Here is a 15,991-nt window from a genome sequence, read left to right on the forward strand (position 1 = left end):
AGTAAATTTTTAATAAGGCGATGTTCCAATTCAAGGTATAATAATTAATTATATACAAACTTTAAAGCGCCAATTTGTTATTCTAATTCAAGCGTGTAGCATCATTAATTAAAGTACAATATTAGTTCTTACAAAAAGTTGAAGTTGTTTTTGTACTATGAATTTAAAAACGTCTTTTTATGGAAACAATTAAGTTTTATTAAATACTCAAATCGTAAAACAAAACAAAAATCAATAATTTAAAATTATTTTTTTTAAGAAATCTGTTTTCTAGATAATTATTATATGGAGTTAAACCCAATAGAAGAAATCTATACGACATAAAAAATTATCAATGTCAGTTATATCTTTTAAGTCGAGAGTGTTCTAGTGGTGGAAAGTTCGAGAAACGGAAGCATTCGAATCAGAAGCGCGATAAAGAATTATTCTTTCTACCGGAATTGTTTATTAATAAGAGTTATAATATTATATATGTACTTGTGTTATGCATACGTTCCTCGATATCTCATTAACTATTAGTTATTATTAGGTGTAATACACAACTTAGTATTTTTAATTGAAACACGCCATATATTTTTAGATACCTTGATTAACGTCTTCTCAACTTCTATATTTACAGTTTTTGCAATTCCGATGCGACGTTGCCACGCGTTACTTCAATTTTTTGAATTTTTTACCAATGGAAGGGTTCAGAAAAAAATCGCTAAAAGATTATTTTCAAAATCGATATGCGCTTTGTTGTGGTATAAATAAAATTAAATTTTCATATATGTATGGTGTTTGTAATAATTTTTTAATTAGGTATTACAAATCTCAAATATCGAAATTTCAGTTTCTTTTTTATAATATGCACTATTTTCTATATTTAAAGCACCTGTAGTTCTTTTATTTTTAATAAACGCACCGACATATTAATAGAGTGAGAACAAAATATAGAATAGGATCCAGTAATAAAATACAGGGTGTTTTGTTTGAATAAACTGAAATATCGATATTTGAAAATTGTAAAGTTTGGATTTTTTATAAACATTTAGTAGAATTAAAATTTGTTTCAATTGACACCACAACAACAAAACTTGCAAAACTCCATTGCAAAAAAATTCATGAAAATTGGAATAACGTGGCAACGTCGCATCGAATTTTAAAAATCAACTACATGTCTAAAGCGTAGGAAGAGACTACATATAGGATGTTTCATTAAAAAAAAAACTAAGTTATGTATTACGCCTTAAAACTATTATTCTATATAGTTAAAAATAATTTTAAAATATAGTCCTGAAAGAACTTTGACTTTTTTTTATCTCTAATACCTAATGAAATATCTAGGACTCACCATGTATATACATTGAATTAATTTTCCAAATGGATGTACGTGTTTAATAATTATTTGTTGCACTAAGTCAGACTAGACATATGTATTTGTACATCAAATTTACGTAAACACATTTTCAATAAAGCGAGTAACATATACCGGGTGTTTGGAAAATGACGGATTAACTCTTAAAATAATTTTAAAAATCTTCATGATGTAGATTAGGAAAAAATGTAATTTTATCAAAGTAAAATTGGCAACACTTATCCTAGCAGGTACTAGCCTCTCCCACCCGCCCTCTATTTTCTTAGAAGGTATCTCATTAGCCAAAATCAGTCTTATCTTAGCAGGTACTAGCCCCGCCCACCCACCCTCTGTTTTCTTACAGAGTATGTCAACTACCAGAATCAGTTTTATCTTGACAGATACTAGCCCCGCCCACCCACCCTCTCTTTTCTTAGAAGGTTTGTCATTTGCCAAAATTAGTTTTATCTTAGCAGCTACTAGCTAGAATAAGACTGATTTTGGCAAATCACATACTCTCTAAGAAAAGAGAGGGTGGGTGGGCGGGTTTAGTTCCTGATAATCCAAGATCGATTTTGGCAAATGACATAACTTTTAAGAAAATAGAGGATGGGCGGGCTAGTTCCTGCTAAGATAAGAGTGATTTTGGCAAATAACATACCGTCTAAGAAAAGAGAGGGTGGGTGGGCGGGGCTAGTAGCTGCTAGGATAAGACTGATTTTGGCAAGTGGAATCCTGCCAAGAAAATAGAGGGCGGGTGGACGGGGTTAGTACCTGCCAATCTAAGATCGATTTTGGCATAACTTTTAAGCCAAAATCAGTATTATCTTAGCAGGTACTAGCCCCGCCCACCCACCCTCTCTTTTCTTAGAGGGTATCTTATTAGCCAAAATCAGTCTTACCTTACTAGCCACTAGCCCCACCCACCCACCCTCTCTTTTTTGGCAAATCACATATCCTCTAAAAAAAGAGAGGGTGGGAGGGCGGGGTTAGTATTTTCTAGGAGGGTGGGTGAGCGGGGTTCGTATCTTCTAGGATAAGACTGATTTTGGATAATGAGATATTTTCTGAGAAAATAGAGGGCGGGTGGATGGGCCTAATACCTATTAAGACTGATTTTGGCAAGTGACATATTTTTAAGAAAATATAGGGTGGGTGGGCGGGGTTGCTACTTGCTAAGATAGGAGTGATCTTGGCAAATGAGATGTCCTTTAAAAAAAGAGAGGGCGGGTGGGTGGGGCTAGTACTTGTTAAAAGTGATTTTGGCGAGTGACATATTCTTTAAGGAAATAGAGGGGGGTGGGTGGGCGGGGTTAGTACCTGTTAAGATAAGACTAATTTTAGCAAACGTATCCTCTAAGAAATCTATTTAAAATATTATAAGAAAAGTCACTAAAGGATCCAAAGTACTTTCAAAAGAACCTCAAGATTGTTTTAAATTTTCTAAAAAAACGGGGTCCTAAAATTAAAAATTAATTAAAATAGGTCAGGTCAGTATTTTCCAAAAACAGAACACCAAAGTTCCCCACTTTACAGAAAAAATCTTCATGGGCTCTCAAAATAATACACCATGGGTACCTGAAGGTCTCCCGTATAAAAAAAAATACTACGGCACTCAAGACTTTTTCAAATTCATAAAAAATAAAACACTTAAAAGCTCAAAAGATTTTTTCAAATTCATTCAGCAACAACTAGATTCCTTCAAATTTATTCGAAAATAAAACACCAGGGAACCTAGAATTAACTGCGAATATTTTAAACGTACCTTTGCTTTATATGAGGCAAACACCCGGTATATTAGAGTTTTTGGTGGATATCGAATTACGTCAAATTCGTCTATGATGCAAAAAATACCAGAACAAGTCCCCACATGCTTTCCACTTTTTGTTGTCGAAATTACAGTGAAACCTTTTTACTACGGACAGCCATAGTTACAAAATGTCGACTGTAGAAATCAATAATTATATTAATTTACTAAATATTATTCAAAAGAACCGCAGACATCACAACATACAAAAAATGGAATTTTTTAACAAAACAATTTTTGTTTTTCATACATACTCGTATACTCGTATTTTTCCACAATACGTACTTAAGGATGTTCCACTTAACTTCATCCGGTCGATAACTCTAAACGAAAATTATATTTTCCCTTTGGGACAATAAAATGGCTATTATAATTTTGATATTATTGCTATTGTGGCGACTTTTTAGTGTACGTAATTATTAAGAAAGTAATGCGGAAAACAAATTTATCAAACCACAAAGATGCGGATACAGTTTCTGATAAACATCTTCAAGTGTTTACGTCCCGTATTATAAGCATTGAGCCGAGTCTCCCTTACTTTAAAACCGAACAAAGAACTTATTCTTAAAGTCATTTCAAGCATTGTTTACCGAATATTATAAATGACTTACTACGACCACGGCACATGCGAACCGCTGAATATGAATAAAATTCACGCAATACTTGAAAAAGCAAAAAATTCGTTATCGTAAAACGAGCAAGTACTAATGCATTAAGACAATGTCAAAAACGTACCTTCTAAAAGTCATTCCAGTGTCCTTTTTATGTGATAAATTAATACTGCGATAATGTTTTAATCGCTGGTATACATTTTATAGAGTATTTGTATTTTGTAATTGTTTCTCTTTTGATAAATATTTATAAACAATTGAAGGTCGCAAACAACAAGATAAGAACAGTTTGTTTTTACGTATCCTAAACTTTGTTATAACTTACAATTTATTTATCAGAAAATTATGGGACTTTTACACGATATCTCCGAACCGAAAAAACCACCACTACGTCATCGTGCGGTAGCTGCAATACCTCAACAGTGCGATTTGGACAAATTGACTAGCGTTTAGCGATATTTTTTAGATCAAAGTATACAACATTGCGACGATAAAAAAGCTTCATTTTCGTTTCTTTCATTACTTACATTTTATATTCCAAAATTAAAACGATGTCACCCATCTAAACAAAAAAATGAAGAGGACCAAGGCTGAGCCCTTGCAAAACTCCCAAGTTATATATAATTGATAGGTGAAATACTGATGTATAGATAAATAATAATCCATTTAACGATAACAATAACAACAAAATCGTCTAGCCATCATCTAGTGTAAAAACTCTAAAAACTACTTACTTGTTTAAAGATTGGGTTAAAGTGGTGAACGCAGTGTAGTTTAATATTGAGAAACTCTAGTTTCTGTTGCTAATATTTTTGCCGACGTTCGCATTCTGTGTTTATAAATAACAACAAAACACATGTGTAAATAAATTTGCTATGACATAAGTATACATAGTAATACCACTTCTGTCCCACTCTTCTAAAGCGCCAGAAAAATAAAAAAAATGGGGTTAAAATCACAAGATCTAGTGATAAATCATGAGGAATATATAGGTGTACATATCAAAAAAATTAATTTTTGTGTTTGATTAAAATCTTAATCTATGTTTAATTTTTAAAGTCGTTGTAATTTTAAGCCAGCAAGGTATGAAATGTGTAATCAATTTTATGATTGAATAATTCGATGAAAAACGCTCATTTTTCCTCATGTTTTCGGGGGTTGTGCCGGAAGTGGTATTATTATACCTACTGACGTAACAATTACAAAGAGACGTCAGTTACATTCAATCGTAACCATTAATACCGAAAATATCCCGAAAACAAAATTACTCAGAGAGTGTAAAACAGGGTTGAAAACTGAGGAAAGAATAGCCGGAGGTCCCTTTAAATGTACGCGCGTTGCGTTGAATTCGCCCCTTGTTTGTTGTTTACACCATTATAGTATCATAATAAGTTCGACGTTCAGGGGTAAGAAGACAAGTCTTGTTTGTGCTCGAGATTTAAAACGTAAGGGTGAAGTTATTGCCCTCTTCTTGAAAATTCGAATTTTATGTTTCAGAAAGACCGATAATAATAATCAATCGCACTGTTAATACGATGCGGGAACATAAACCAATTTGGAAATTTAAGCAACACCACTTGAAAGTTTCTGATCTTTCTACTGTGAAAATTCGATGCGGAACATTTCACCCCACGACTTTATGATGAATATTTTATAAACTTTATCTTGCAAAAACGAAATAGAATGTTTACACTTCGTGAAATCTCTAAACACGAAGGATTATGCTAATTTCACAGTTATTTTTACAGAGGAGCAATTTTCCCAACCAAAAAATTATATTTGTTGTTTTAGTGCGACAAAAAACGACACCAACTTTACTGGAGCGACAAAGGCTGAGACTTTCCCGACGTACAAGTAAAAGTGATAACAATACACAATTTTTTACTTAAGTTATTATTTTTTTTTTGTATTATATGTATTTAAACACTATAAACCTTCTATACTGACATGAAACTTACTTAATTGTTTAGGGACTAATTAACTTTAATCAAGTATTGCTTAAATTAAGTAAATATATCTTCCATCGGTACTATGCGCATGTGCAGTAGAAATTTCAGCCGTTGTCGTTGCGTTCATTATTTGTAAAGTCATGATTTTAAAAAAAAAACCGCATCATTGCATTATTATTAGCACAATTTTTACAGCAAGTAAATTCATGTAATGACGTAGCGTATAAACATTTACATAGCAATTGATATTGAAGATAAACTAAAAAAAGCTTTATCTGTTTCAACAAAGCGGTCAATTATTAAATATTAATCTGTATTTGGATTCCTTAATTCTGATGCACATTTCCAATTTGTAAATCTTAATTATGATTAATATTTTTGTTCCAAATGAACTGTTTTCACAGGTTTGGCAGACTTATATAGGTTGAATTTTTAAAATTATGAGGTGTCCCTTTTTAAAATAACCCTACAAAATTCTGTTTTTTTTTTCTTTAATAGAACAGGTAATTTAGAATTACTTCTATAATTTTGTACGTAAGTGTTTGCTTTACCAAATATAACATATTTACATATTAATAATATTTTGGAACAACCTGTATTTCATAAGGCTTCGAACTTGTCTTCAAACCAGGCTTTTATCTTAGTAGTGTTTGTTTTATTATTGTATATTAAGACACATTTTTATTTGTTCGAAATTGTACACACAGATTAATAATTGAAATAGTAAATAGATCGTTCCACATGAAAACACCAAATTTGAATAAAAAGTGCGCCGCACGATTTTTGATTTTGGTGAAAAAAATAGAGGATGATTTTTTACTTCTCGAGCGTCTCCCGTTTCCGTCTGTCTGTCTGTCTGCCATCCCGATTTTATTAGACAGTCCTACACATGTAGTTTCTGACTCCGTGTTGAGTTTTTCCCGGAAAAAAATCAACAATTATGAAACAACATTTTGTAATTTAATTTTGAATCCGCCAAACTGAATGCTTTGAAATCTTGCAGATGTTTTAAATTCATCTCAAAATATTGCCGGATAAATCCTATCTAAAATGTGCAAAATATGATCAGTCTACACTTGCATTACTATTTTTTAAATTTGCTTATATAGGCTGTCTCAAAAAAATTAGTGAATGCGTGAATTTAATTTATTGATTAAATCAGGAACGGCTCACTTCATTTTCCCAGTAAATTCTAGGTATGCAATACTGTTATTTTTACACAAAATTGTGTACATAAAAAAAACTCAAGAAATTCTGTCAAAACAACTTGCGACCAATTTTTTTAATCTTAACATTAAGGGCAATTTTGAACCAAACCTTTAAAAACTTAGAGGTTAAAAAATAAACATCCAATCAAGAGTTAGGAATTTAATTCGTTACTATGGAAATTTGTAATTTGACACCTTTTAAATGTAACAAGTTTTTACAAGTTTAATAGGAGCAAAATCAGTCTTATTTTAGCAAGTGCTAGCCCCGCCCACCCGCCCCCTATTTTCTCAGAGGTATCTCATTTGCCAAAATAAGTCTTACCTTAGCAAGTACTAGCCCCACCCACCCACCCTCTATTTTCTGAGAGGGAATGGCGTCTGCAAAAATCAGTCTTATCTTAGCAAGTATTAGGCCCGCCCACCCGCCCCTATTTTCTCAGAGGGATATCTCATTTGCCAAAATAAGACTTATCTTAGCAAGTATTTGCACCCTGTGAGAAAATAAATGGCGGGCTAGTACTTGCTAACATAAGTCTTATTTTGGCAGATGACATATCCTCTGAGAAAATAGGGGGCGGGTGGGCGGGGCTAGTACTTGGTATGATAAGACTGATTTTGGCAAATAGCATACCTTCCAAAAAATAGAGGGTGGGTGGGCGGGGCTAGTACTTGCTAAGATAAGACTTATTTCGGCAAATCACATATCTTCTGAGAAAATAGGGGGCCGGTGGGCGGTCCTAGTACTTGTTAAGATAAAACTGATTTTGCCCCTATTAATCTTATAAAAACTTCAACTTAAGTCATCAATGCATAGTGGGCTACTGAAATTTCGTTATAATTTCCTGATTTTGGTGATTTTTAGCTGATTTAGTACTCATACAACAGAAAATGTAACGGAATTTCTAAGTTCTGGGATTTTTTCTGGAGTAAAAATTGCTTGAAATATGCAAACTTTCAAAAATAGAGGTGGGTTATTTGTAAATCTTAATTGTGACTACTATTTTTGTTTCAAATGGGCTGTTTTCACAGGTTTGGCATAACTTATTTAAATCTAGGACTTAGAATTATTTTAAATTATACAGGTGTCCGTTTTAAGTAACCCGACAAAATTATGTTTTTTTTAATAGGACACGTAATTTGTGTGTGGAATTTTTATTTGACATGTAGCCATATTAAAAAAAAGCTCCATTCCGTCATTTTGAAAATCTAACTCTATAATTTTGCGCAGTGTTTAGTAAATTTGTTCTATCAAATATAACTTATTATAGACTTTTTGGAACAACTTGTATTTCATAAAGATCCGAACTTGTCTTCAAACCAAGGTTTTATGTTAGTAGTTTTTGTGTTATTATTGTGTATTAAGACACATTTTTATTTTTATAAATTTAATTAATCTATTTAATTCAGGATGATCTTTTTTTAGGTAACCAATGTCCTGTTATGGGTTGTAGTTTTTTTTCTATCATACGCATTGAAATAATTTTAATTTTATTTTACTACCTAAGAAGTGTGCTTTCAATAATAAATATATAAATATAATTCTATTCTGAACAAGTCATCAATGCACAATGGGCCACTTAACCTTCGTTATAATTTCATAATTTTGGTGATTTTTACGTGATTTAGTACTCATACAGTAGAAAATGTAACGGAAGTTTTAATAAGCAAACTTTTAAAAATAGCCTACCCCTGAAATCGTTATGTTGAGGAAAAAATACAAATTGGAAACTTTTCATGCCAGTACGTCCTGTTTTATTATTTTTGCCTCACTAAAGGATATAATTTTTTTTAAAGTATGTTTTCAAGAGGTATGTATCAGAATTTGGAAACAATCATTTTATTCCGTGTAATAAAAGGCAAATCAAAAAATGTTGTGCCAGTCATAATATTATTTGAAATTTAGGCAGTAAAATACAGTTACAATCATTTCAATGTGTGTTATAAAAAAAAAGTTAAGCTCAATACAGGAGAGTTTGGAATGACACAACTCCAGAATTCTAATGAAGCGTCAAAAAAAATTGATCAATTTTTTTTATCAAAATCAAAAATCATGCGGCGTAGCTCGTTTGATGGTTTCATATGGAACGACCCAAATGTTGTTTTTCAATTGTCTATCAAACCATTGTAACATCCTATAGTTTATGCTTTTAATAATAATTTTTCTGTGTGTAATATTAGGTATTTCGTACGACCGTTTGGAAAGTGTCTCGTTTCTCACTCATTTAAGCTGTGAATGTGAGAAATAAGTATAATTATAAAACGATTAATACAACTTATAATCTATAATAAAACTTACACTGTATCTTGAATGCCTGAGTGCGGGAGGCCAAGGAGTAGTAGCCGCAGAAAAGTGGTTTTTGCTCCAGCCAACGGCACTTTCAAATGGAACGTCTCCGATGTGGCCCTGCAAAACATTGCTATAAAAATGGTGCAAAGTTGCAGGCAAAACGTTCTTTCCAGCTAATAGCAAGTGCAAGCCGCAAAGAACGAGAAAAAGAGCCGAGAAAAACAGGATAGTCATTCATCAACAAAGAGGTGAATTATTTAACGAAGTCAAAACGAAGAAAATTTGCACAGGCGTGCAGTTTATTTGATGAAGAGTCGAGTTATAGCGTGAAAAGGAAGAGCAAAACAATCTAAACGCGAGAAAAATAAAGCGAGCCGCAAACTTAAAGGTTTATATTTTATAATGTTGGAGTCGGGGAGAAGGAAATTTATACGGGACATTGCGTTTAGTTGAAAAAGATATTATAATTTCATTTGCCGCCTGTTCCTACTATAAAACATCGCCGCCTCCTTCCCGGATAGTTCCGGATTGTCCGGTTAGAGGGGTGGCGATATCGGCTATTGTTCAAATTAGCGGACTAACAACGGAGGAAGCGTACACAGTAAGATTGCATTATTCAGACGCGTCCTTTCCTGCTCCCTCTAATTTACGACGCCGTTTTTAAATACGCGTATGCAGCGATAAACGTGGATTTTTCCGACTACACGCCATTTCCTAAAAACCAACGTGAAAATAACGCTCTTATCTGCAAAAACACAAAAAAACACTAACCACATTAAATCGACGGAGAAACTATTACTTATTATACGCACGTATTTCAGCTCTTATTTTCTGAATAAGAAATGAAACCGTTAACTCTATACATTAATAATGCAATAAGACATCTATAAATTGTTGTCAAGCGTCACATCAGTCATCCAGGTGTGTGTGATCTGCGAATTTAATTAATGCATCCCGGTGTCGCTAAAATTCCATGGAAAGCCTTGTTAACCTGGATTAGTAAGTCTTGGACAACGCAGACACAATAACTACAAATTTTAGGTCTGCGAACTATAAATGCAACATTTTAGCATCTCAACACCAGAATTAGCAAAAAAATATAGTACTTTTTAGAAAGTATGGAACTGGTTAAATAATGACAGCAATGAAACTAATCGTATAGATTAAAACCTCTTAGTTGTACGTTTCGCTTATAATAAAAATCTGTTTATTACACATTAAAAAATTTATACATTTTCTAGGAAAATAAGAACACTTACTGAGTAATATATTATGTATATCGTGAATGTGTGTTCATTCATCTAAATATTCATTAAACACGTAAAAAGCGTTTGGGATAAACATTTCAGTTCTAGCATTAACGTATTTTTTCAACCATAATTTATGATTAGCGAGATTATTCTCAATTTTTACACAAAAACGGTGTGCAAATTAGTCAAAAGAGAACGAAATGTTTAATTTAATACAAAAAATATGCCGACACGTCGAATCAGAGTGAGCTAAACTGGCTGCAAAAGTACATTACAATCGTATTAAACATTCGAAGGTGACAATTATGACAACATGATGAACAAAAGCAGCACAAATGATTGCCTTGCAATAGTCATTAAAGTACATATAAAGAATTATTTAATTATACGACACGAAACGCTAGAAATAACAAAAATACCATATACAAAGCGTCAGCTATGACTATGATACATAATAACAATATTAAATTGATATTAACTAGAAGTGTGTTTACTTTTAGAGGTTATTTGCATCTACTACAAGTGTGTTTATTGTAAATGTGAACGTGTTATCCGTTAAAATACGAAAGGTACACCTGCGACAACAAAAAAATAATATACAAAACACAACAGACTCAACTGACTCAGCTATAAAAATGCTGATTAAATTCAAAATATTTGAATCGCTAGTAGATAGTGTATTTCTGGAATCAGTTATCTTCAAATGGTTTTTGATTCACTTGCGAGTGAAATGCAGTGATTCACTTTGCACAGGAAACGAACAAAACAGTCACACAATTTCAAACTAAACCACGATTTTACTATTTTATACTAGTCTAAATAGGGGGTTTCCGGGTGGTGTCGAGTCTGTACAATTCAATACAAGTTTCGCACAAACTAAAAATTAACAGGAACAAAAGTATCGTCTAAGCGTAACTGACATTTATTCTGAATCGAAGACCGCATCTCATTACGACTCGGATGCTGAGTTCGCACGAATCTTTGTGTTGTGGAAATACCGCCCTTCGCACTTAATCAGCAAAGGGTCTTCTCGACCAAAACCGTTTAACATTTTTTCTTATCGAAGTCGTCGATGAAAATTAGAACGAAATCAGAAAAGTGACCAACAACTCCCTTGCCAACTTCCGCTGTTTGCTTCCTCGAAGTTCACTTGACATTCAAGGTCATTAGGGTTCCAATCCCCTTGGTAATAGGTATATAAGGACGAATATAGTGGAACGGGCCTAATTACAGTTTTTATATAACGTCTGCAGTGGGGGCAAATTTTTCGGGGGTTGATACATTTTGTGCAGTTTAATTGTATTGATGAATTGTGTTGTGTCGGGTAGAGGAAGCGAGGGTAAAGTGTGACGTGCGGGTGATAAAAATTTAATAGTAAAAATTGCGGATCTTGTGGGTCGCTTCAAAGTTAAAATTTTGACATTCCAGTCTATAATTGTTGTACAATAAATTTATTTGTCGAATACTTCAACACATATTCCAAGGAAACGGTTTAAGATATATTTAAAATACAATTTATTAAAGTAACGAGATGTATTTTTGCATATTTATACAACCAACGCAATTGCTTACTCTTAATATTTACTTTATTTCACACGATACTTCTAAGCAAAAATTTACTTGGTAAACAAATCTGTTTTCTTTCATATGCATAATATAAACTATTTTTTGAAGATATTTGTAGACTATTATGTAGGAAAATCAAAATAAACAATTACTTTTTTAAGAAAATTCGTTATAAATCAGAGCAAATTATATTTACATCAACCACAACGAAACAACTGACAATACACGACCATCATGTGGTGTCCTATTTTCCGACTTAGCGCTCCAAATAATTCGTTTTCTTTTACGTTTTTAGTTCGACTTGGTTGTGTGTGAAAAATCGCCAAAATCGACTCCGTTGAGGTTAAAATTTTGACAATGCCGCATCGGTGTTAGTAAAGAAAAGTACAAAGGAAGAGTATTTCGACAGTGTGATTTATACTTTGAGCGCTTGCTCACGCCAGATGCAAGTATATTTACTTAAGCAGCTTGGGCAGGGTGAAGAGACCTCATCTGACGATTGCTATAATTCGTTTCAGATAAATATTCGAACACAACTAAGTGTTTTGGATTGCGACACGAAATTTTGTAATTGTGGGGTGTTCGAGCGATTTGAATTTTTCGAAGAGTGGTAGTACTGGAGAGGTACCGTCGACAGTACCGGTAATAGTAAAAAAAAATGAAGAGGATAGGGCTAGTCATTCACGCGCGAGAGTTTGCGGCCGGCTCAAAAAGAAACACATATTTATTTATATATTTATGCTTTAGTGTTATTTTTGTTTTAATTGTAATTTGTTCGTTATGGATAAACTAACCTTCAGTTTGGTAGTGTTTGTAAAATAGTGTGATTAAAGGGGAAGATGTGCGAAAAAAGTGTCACATTTCACTTTCACCAAATTTTGAAAATCGTCATCGTTCACATTTCACTCGGTTACGTAACACGACGCGTTGAAGCGGGAATTTTAAAAAGTGAGGTTATGAAATAGTTACACCATCCGACATCGACGTGGAAGCAATTCTAGTCGAGAACATACTGAGTATAGGCACACGTTCGTGCGGCACATAATGTTGTTTACTGTTTACATGTCTGCTTCGCCTCGCCCGTATGAGAGATGTTGTTTACTCAGTTATATTTAGAGTTTAGAGAAATGCAAAAGCAAACCAACTACACCTGCCTCGACTGGAGATTCCACAGGGGCGGATTACACGCGCATTTCATGTCCACTTTGTTTCACCAAAATCAATCTCGCTCCCGTAAACACGCAAAATAAATCTCGCGGAGCATTATTTTTTCGAAATTTTAATGATCCACGAAACTACACCGCCAACACAATGCGACTCGTAATCATAAAAACACGACATGAATCCTCTTATCTCCATTTTTCTAAAATAAACAAACAAATAATAGAATAATACACATTTTTTACTCGAGTTTATTTACAAGGACTCAGATCTAATCTCAAATTGTACACAAAGCTATTAAACCACTCAATCGTCTATCTTGGCACCGCTTCAAGCGGTCAAAATTTTTGCATTTGACACATCCTCTCACATTGTTTGTGTTGTTTTAATCTGCATGCAAGTACAAAGCGAACGAAACCGCGGGCTAAAAAGCCGAGATTTAACGATTTAGCCGCAGAAATAAAGGAGCTTCAAGATAATGTGGGAGAAGGCTCTAAATAACAGTCGAAATAAATACCAGAAGTGATAAAACCTCTATCGATAGCGTGGTCGCTCCTTTGGGAAAAAAGAAATCAGTATTCATATTAACTGTTCGCGATTCTGGCACCCCTCATGCCACAAAGGTGCAAACTTATTATAAGGGTGTATCTGTGAAAAGCCTGTATTACGAGACCCGAGCGGAGACCCCTGATGCTGATGCGAACGCAGTCGTCTGTGTAACAGTTCCTAAAGCTTTTTTAATCAAAAAAGACGTTTTATGAATACAAGTTTGACATCCGATAACTTTGCTTATGCCACACGTTTCGTGCGTAATGTCACAGACATACGCAGAAACACAAACTCAAGGTTATTAGAAACAACGAGGTGAGTCGAGGGTGCGGTGTATAGGGTACTAATACTAATCCTGCTCGGGTTAATTTGAATAATGCAAAAATAGAATATCGGAATAAATGAAAGAAAAACCGAAAGAATTCCGGGCTCCGTTCATCCCGAAACTTTATGAACGTTTTAGGTGAATATATAATTTTGGCAAAACGCGTCTTTACTATTTCTCAGGATGATCGGAAGTCAATAAGAGACAGAGAAGTAGCAATAACTGGGACAGAAAGAGACACTCGTCGCGGAAAAGGTAGTATATAAAGTAGCCAAGTTAAAATGGTGTGGGGGAAATCAAAAGAAGTGCCAACCCCAGCGTATTTTAGCATTCCCCTCGCGAGCTGTCCGTCTCGCTTTCTCGCCCAACGCAATCGTTACGGCCTCCTACTCTCCGACTCGAGAAGATATTATTTCTTATTTCAAGTCACATTCGAGTAAGTAGGTGGCACAAATTAGGTTCTTGGCGACTTTTGCATCTCGGCGGTGTGACATGCAACGATAGCTTTTATTGACAAAATCAACGTGCGGGAAGAATACGGAATTGAGGAATTGCGGCTGAAAAGGTGTAAATCAAAAGTTGACAAACATAGTCCGAAGCTGATGAACGCATTCATGCGATTTGACAAGAAGGTTCTTCGGCTAGCCCTAGGGACGGTCATCTCCGAACGACGAATATCGAACCCACCTACGGAACTCGCAATTTTTAAAAAGCAAATTTTCACGATTCAAAACGCACCGAAAACTCCATTAGAAACGGAAAACTAATAACTTTATCAATTATAACGTCAAAACCAAAATATGACCTGGTTGCCTCTTATACGCTCCCGATCAGGTTTCACAATAACCAAGGAATTAAAAATTAAATTTTATTTAAAAAATTACGAAATCCATTTCCGAAATGTCAAATACACTGTTTCACTCCTAAATGACTAATAGTGATCTTATGTTATAAGATAGAACTTCCCTCTCCCCTGAAATACAGTTAAATAAATCCATTTGTTTAGAAAACGTAATATAGATAACACCAATCACAGTGTAGGAAAAAAAACTTGTAGAGCTTTTCATATTTTAATCACCCATACTCCGCCACAGCCCTTGATTCGAACGCATTATGTCCCGAAAACACGCTCTACTGACTTGTTTATATTTGGTCTGGCGCGGAGTGTCAGTTCACACTTCTCCATTGATGATCAAACGGAGCCTCGATTAACAATTATTCCAAAACTATAAATATTGATAAAGACCGGTGTTCCTAGTAAGATTTCCTATTTTATATTTTGCCTTTTTTTTTCTTAATATACATAGCCACCTTTTCACAACAAAAAACTTAAGAATAGGTAAAATGGTAGATTTTTTAGAATTATGGGGCGAAGCCTAATTGCAAAATCGATATTTCCTTATACAAATTTTAAGTGTTTTAAGTTTCACGTTGTGGAAAAATGGCTATGTATATTAAGAAAAAAAAGGCAAAATATAAGCCCCGCCCACCCACCCGGTCTCAATTGTGATGATTTTTTTGTGCATCGTGAGCCAAGGAGGCGGAGCTTACCTGAAAAATACTTATTTCTTTCAAAGAAATTAAAAACATGTTTTTGAGTATTGTGTTCTTCAAAAAATACTATGTATATTAAGAAAAAAGGGGAAAATATATACCCCGCCCAACCACCCCATCTCAATTGTGATGATTTTTTTATTCTTAGAATCTTAAAACACTTTTAAAATAGTAAATTTTTGTAAGGGAATATGGATTTTGCAATTAGGATCCGCCTCCCGGGTTACGACGAATAAAGAAAATCATCAGAATTGAGGCAGGGTGGGTGGGCGGGGCTTATATTTTACCTTTTTTTTTTATTAATATACATAGCTATCTTCTCACAACAAGAAACTAAAAAACAGGTAAAATGGTACATTTTTGCAAGGAAATATGGTTTTTAGAATTA

The 15,991-nt window shown here is 33.9% G+C and overlaps 2 protein-coding genes across 5 annotated transcripts in view; one reads left to right on the plus strand and one right to left on the minus strand.

Annotated features, from left to right (window-relative positions):
- The window catches only part of Foxp (Forkhead box P), an 86,840-nt gene extending 73,519 nt beyond the window's left edge, over positions 1–13,321 (minus strand). For 3 of the 4 annotated variants that reach the window (XM_064072166.1, XM_064072168.1, XM_064072164.1), the window contains exons 1-2: positions 12,809–13,321; positions 9,208–9,315 (exon numbers count right to left, since the gene is read on the minus strand). The gene's annotated coding sequence lies outside the window, so the exon portion shown is untranslated. The remainder of the gene's footprint in view (positions 1–9,207; positions 9,316–12,808) is intronic. The other variant, XM_064072165.1, reaches the window with a different exon arrangement.
- Positions 1–15,991, plus strand: part of LOC135141394 (gastrin-releasing peptide receptor) — a 130,078-nt gene that overhangs the window by 85,027 nt on the left and 29,060 nt on the right. The gene's annotated exons all lie outside the window — the stretch shown is intronic.

This window comes from Zophobas morio, unplaced genomic scaffold (genome assembly GCF_036711695.1).
Source record: "Zophobas morio isolate AGI-343-1 ecotype UQ-CSIRO unplaced genomic scaffold, CSIRO_AGI_Zmor_V1 ptg000044l, whole genome shotgun sequence".
Taxonomy (NCBI): domain Eukaryota; kingdom Metazoa; phylum Arthropoda; class Insecta; order Coleoptera; family Tenebrionidae; genus Zophobas; species Zophobas morio.